We start from the raw sequence: 6,319 nt of genomic DNA, 5'->3' as shown, positions 1-6,319 counted from the left end.
CTCACCCAGGCTTAAAGGCAGAGTGTAAGAGCAGAAACGATTATAAAGTATCCTTCCCTCAGAAGAAGGCACACAAGAAAAAAGCACATCAACAACCTATGTAAATGTGTATTTAAAACATGACTGGGATTGAAAACTTATGTCTAAAGACTTGTACATTAATGTTCACAGCACCATTATTCATAATAGCCAAAAAGTGGAAACAACCCAAATGTCTGTCACCTGATAAATAAACTAAATGTGGTATAGCCATGTAGTGAATAATATTTATACTTATATATAAATATGCACATATTTATATTTAGTATATTTAACTCTATGAATATACTAAAACTCATTGAATTATACACTTTAAAAGGGTGAATTTTTATGGTATGTGGATTATATCTCAATGAAGCTGTTAAAAAAAAGAAAAAGGAAAACACAGACGGGTTCTGATAGAACTATTCTCACTTTCTTCTTATCATATCTACATACGACTCCACCTCAGAAGAATTATAACATGTTAGTAAATAACCTGAGAGTTACTTGCATAAAGCCAACATTTTCTGAAAACATCTTTACCTTAGAAATCAGAGTTTTCCAGGTAAGGGAACCCTAACAACAAATTTGCTCAAACCCTCCTGGATTGTGGAGATGTTTGCACTGCTCACTTATATTCACCAGTTGAAGCTGCTGAGGCAATGTCTGTTTTCTTAACATTTAAAGCTTCCTGGAGAGGTTGAAGAATTCTTATTATTAAGACTAATGCCAAAACAGCATTGCACATTTGAGATGAAGAATAAAAGAGAATGACTAATGAAGTCCCAGCAAAGAAACTTCTAAATTCCACCTCTGTTCTCTACCAGTATGTATGAATCTTCTTTCCCCCTGCCCACTTTATTTAAGCAACAAATTCTTCCAGAAATTGAGAAACTGGCAAGCAGTGATAAAAGTCCACTCTAAAAACAAATTTGAGCTTTTAATTGTTTTTCCATTTGATTCTCTTTCGGGATTAAAATAAACAATGTCATCGGTATGCTAAAGCAAGGGGGTAGACTGAAATAATGTGACAGGCTTTAAGTTATGCAATGTTTTTAATCTTACAGGAATAGCAACTGATATTTTGGGGCTAGGAATCATTTCTTAATTATCCGCAGTAAAATTCCTACACAGAAAAAAATATACATATGTGATTAGATCCAGAGTTTATTTGGATCACACATTTAATTACACTTATTGAGAAAAATAAATGCTAGTTTATAAGACAGAGAAAAACAGCACAAATATCCTTAGTCTGCCAACCAGTATTGCTATCAGTTATTATCAGAAATTATCTATAACACTCAATGAGCTAATCCATTGCTAGCTTCTCTAAGAACATAACCTCCAGAATAAAATAAATATTAATTAAAAAAGAGACAGAGTGAATCCTTGGCAACCTCTTTGAAGTCAAATGATGATTACTTTCTGGGTCCAAGCAGCTCACTTTTCATTTGAAGTCACCAAAAAATTCCATGCCCAGCAATGCCTGATGGTTATAGTGGAAGTGAAGGGTAAAGAGGCCCTACTTTCCATGGACAGCTGCCTGTCCTTCCTGACTAGAGACATCTGAATACAAGGCTGCCCCGTGGGGTAAACAGGGGTAACAAGTCTTGACACATTTAAAAACTACTGCCTCAGTCTGAAGTCACTCCTGGTGGCCCCACTTTTGATGTGACTCATCCAGTGATTAAGCACCCATGACATCTGGTCAGGAACTAAGTAGCAGGTGCACCCATTTCTGATAACCTGGGACTCACTACAGCAGGCTTCATTTGCACCATTCTAACATCTGTAGATCACCGAGTGATGCACTCTGTTCTTCCTTATAGCAACCCTATTTCCTCCTATTCTCACTACCTGTACTTTGCTGCCAAGGCAGACTTTTTCTCTTCATGGGCTCCATCTCTCCCTTACCCCATTTATGTGCCAGTTTTTAAGAAAATTGCCAAAGCTCTCCAATAACCACCCACCACTCACTGACTGATGGAGCATGTTAGCCTTGGCCTAGCACAGTAGCTCTATTTGTTCCTAGACACTCCACAGACAGCTGGGCTTGCTTGACTACTGAGCCATTGTGGGATTTGCCAACAAGATACAACTTCTCCCAATGTACATCTGCTTCCACATCAGTAATCTTTTCTTCCCCCACAAATTCTTTGAACTTCCCAGCACCATGATTTTCCAAGAAGCCAGTAACAAAAGGACACTGTAGTGGATTGAATTATGTCTCCCCAAAACTCACGTGAGCTTCAATTGTGTCCCTCAAGTTTTATGTGTTAGAAACTTGGTCCCCACTGTGACTCTGACTGTTAAGAGGGTGGGAAATCCTATCATGGTCATTGAAAGATGGGGCCTTGAAGAGGTGATTACGTTGTAGGACCATGCCATAGTGAATAGACTAAAATGGTGGTGAAGTGCATGGTTCTGAGGGCATTAAAAGCAGAGAAAGGAGAGTCTATCTCTCTCTCTGCTCTCTCTGCTTCCACCATCTTTCCATGCGAGATCCCTGGGTCACTGTCACCACCACCAGATGGACTTTGGACTTCCCAGCCTCAGAAACTGTAAGCATAATTTTCGTTTTTCTTTATAAATCATGCAGTTCCAGGTATTTTGTTATAAGCAACAGAAACGGACTAATACAGACACATATCATATGATTTTATTTATATGAAATGTCTGGAATAGGCAAATTCATAGAGATAGAAACTAGATTAGTGGTTGCTTAGTGCTGGGAGAAGAAAAAAATGGGAAGTAAGTTCTAATGGGTATGGGGTCTTTTGGGGGGGTAATGAAAATGTTTCAAAATTAGATAGAGGTGAAGGATGCATAACCTTATGAATATGCTAAAAATCATGTATTTTATACTTTTGAAGGATGAATCTATGGTATGTGAATTATACATTAATTTTTAAAAATATGCTAGACTTGTGGTGATCCATTGTTCAGCTCTAGCACTTAATTCACTGAGAAGGATATGGGCCAGAAGAAGAAATGAGGCTCACTTCCTACCCCATGAAAGTCTTAGAATCATTAGTGATAGAACACATTAGTAATAGAACACATTGAGACTTTCTAACCATGATCTGATGAACCAGAAAAGCATCAGCCCAGGCAGGACAGAGGTTGCATACATGTAAAAGTGAACTATGGACAATAACTCCTACCTCATGTACTTGCCCAAGTCTACCCTACCCTTAGTTTCTTCAACCCACCTGTGCTGATTAATCCCTATTTGCCCCACTCCCAACTTTAGCCCATTATCTTCTCTTTTCCACCCCAAACTGTGATTCTCGAGGTTGACCTTCAGCAATGCATCTCCTGGGCTCTTCTATTACCTTTTAGAGATCAGTTGGGTTTGGCCAATGGGAGGCACTGGAGGTTAGGTTGGCAGGTAAAAACAAAGAGGTTGGAATATTTATTCTTCTGGTCTTCCCCCACCCCACCACTCTACCTACGACTCCCAATGCTTACCCCCTAATGATCCTGACAGTAGCTTCATTCCTCTACAGCCATAGCTCCTGTTAGAGGGATCCCTCCTCCACATCTCTAGCCCTCACTAGGCTCTACCTTTCCCTCCCCTTCCCCTTTCAGACCAAAGGGTGATAATGGTCCCTGCTACTGCTTGTTCCAGATGCTTCACAATTCCTTGTCAGTTCCTTTAATCCTGCTGTTTCTTGTGGGGACAATGGCTGACATTCTATCCCTTTCTCTTTGTACCTCCCTGACTGTTGGGCCACGTTTCAATCCTGAGGCGCCTGACTGTGCATAGTTCCTGCTTCCTGGTGGTGGCCATTTTAAGCTTAAGTTCACTGTCGCCATTCCATTAGCGCTGGTATGCACGTACCCGATTGCTCCCAGTTCCGGGACCCGGTGACTAGGCAACTTTTTCCCGCCCTGCCACTCAACTCGGGGCCGCCTCTAATTGGACAACTGCTTCTTCCCACCCCCTCACGCCATCTTCACCCCATCCTCGCCCGATTCCCCTATATAAGCCCCAGTGCCTTTTCAATAAACGGAGTTCCGGCTTTGACCACTCTCCTGGCCCGGCGGTGTTCTTTCTCGGTCCCTGGGAAGGAAGGTCCTGGGGAGGAAAGGCTGGGCCAGCACACTCATCATCCCGCTCAGCCCTACAAGGGACCTCCGGCTGGTCCGGGGTCTCTTCCCGCCCAGTTTTGTCGGCCTCTGGCTCAGGGAGGCCCGACACCTGACTGTCTAACTCTACGGCTTCTTGGTTTAACCCCTGATACCCAATTCTGAACTCCTTCCTTATTCTCTAGAGATAACCACATTGATGGATGGGGGAGTGGGGAAGGTATGGCATATTTATAATTCCTTTCCTTCTATTTTATTCTTCAGTTATTGAGAGATGGCATCTACCTGAGACACAGTGCAGGGCTCTCTCTAAGGATGGTATTAATGTCAGAGAGACAGAGACAGAAAGAGGCTCAGTGGGCAGCTTGGCTGTGCACCAGTGCAGTTTTTAGAGATGGCCTTGCACCCAAGTTTCCCTGAAGCATTTAGGACTTCAGGTTTTAGTCATTATTATTTCTAAATCCCATAGCTTTTTTGAGTGAGGGCTTGTGTTATATAGACCAGCTGACTTCATTTTTTCCAGGAAAAGAGTAATCTTCAGAATGCTAGTGTAGTTTAGGGTCAAGACAGGGCCTGACAAGAACCTATAACTATTTTATTATATAAAATGCAGATCTTCTAATGTCAAAAGTTCATGATAAGTTGAACACCTGTCTTAGCCTGATCAGTCCAAGACCACTAAAAGCAAACCATCTGTCAGGCAAAATCAGGTTTATTGACCCATTGCAATGATGGACACCCACACTAGAGGAATCAAGAGGCGTCTTACCAAACAAAGGGAAAGATAAAGGTAGGACAGAAGTCTAGGGAAGGGTAGAGTTCACATGAAGTTTCAATAAAGCGTTGTTTCGAAAGTCTCAAAGCAAAGCAGGGCAGTGTAGTTGGCATGACATCCAGACTACACACTAGACCCAGCGTATTGCTTCCTTGGAAAAAATGTTTTACAAGAAAACAAGAAAGTTAAGATAGATGTGAAATCTTGTGAGCAGAAGAAGTCCCTTATTTGAAACTCTGTCCCTCGGCTGTAAATGGAGACTGCATCTCTGTGTCAAAGTAACTTAGATCCCCAGGTAGAGTGGGTTGTTTCTTTCTCACTCATGTAATTTCAAACAATTTGAATCAAACCATTTAAATTTCTGATAGTCTCTGATTTTAGAGGACAAAGTTTCTCAGAAAGCAGTAGTTACTTAAGGAAAGGGGTTGTTATGACACTTTACAGCTGCAGTGTGTCCTTGGGGGGAAATATTGTTTCCTGTTAACTTTGCAGCTGGCTTTACCTGTGTCTTTTATGCCGGTCTGATGAATAGCAAGGCAGATTTTTACAGTTCCAGCTAATTTTTCCTTTCTCACTACCTTGATGAACTGCATTGGACATGTAGAATAAGCAAAGAATAAACTTTTGCAAGATTAAACTGATGAGATTTGGGGTTTCTTTCATTCATTTGTTTTGTTTTATTGGAGAATAACCAAGCTTATCCTGGATGACATAAAAATTTCTGTTTTTATTAAACTCCCATAAAATGAGATACTGGCCTAGGAGCTGGTGGCCAGTGGCAGAAAACTGTTATTGGATGATGGAAGGATGTATATACATATTATGCAGTGGCAAAACATCTGGTAACATTTTCATCTGATGTAATTTGGAAGGCGCATCATATTTCTAATAACTTGTAGCCTTTGAAGAAGAGATTGGGAAGTAGAATGTTAATAGCCTGTGCTGGTTGCTGATGACCATGTCTGGGAAGGTATTATAAGAAATAGATGAACTCAGAAAAGAATTGGCCAGTTTTCCAGTAGAAAAAGGAATAAAGAATGTCTATAAATTTGGGTAATTATAGGATTGTATATACCATGATTGGTATTAAGTTTGGAAATCACCTGCCTTCCTCATAGCCTGGGTTGGGGGTTAGCTGATAAGTTCAAGATGCAGCAGGATTATGTGCATGCCTCATCACATCAAGCAAGCCAGAGGGAAACCAATATTTCTTTGTTTTGGGGGGAGGGGGTTGGTTGTTATTTTGTGGGTTGCTGTAGATTGGATACCCCCCTCTCAACCTCACTGAGGCTTAATCCCCACTGTAATTCTTGAGGGTGGGAAATTCTATTATGGTAATTGAAAGGTGGGGTCTTGAAGAGGTGATTAGATTATAGGGCCACACCATAGTGAATGGATTAAAAATGGTGGTCACGGGCATGTTTTGGA

The sequence above is a fragment of the Galeopterus variegatus genome, unplaced genomic scaffold (assembly GCF_000696425.1).
Source record: "Galeopterus variegatus unplaced genomic scaffold, G_variegatus-3.0.2 Scaffold204, whole genome shotgun sequence".
Taxonomy (NCBI): Eukaryota; Metazoa; Chordata; class Mammalia; order Dermoptera; family Cynocephalidae; genus Galeopterus; species Galeopterus variegatus.
The sequence above is the reverse complement of the archived record's forward strand: the minus strand, read 5'-3'. Positions refer to the sequence as shown.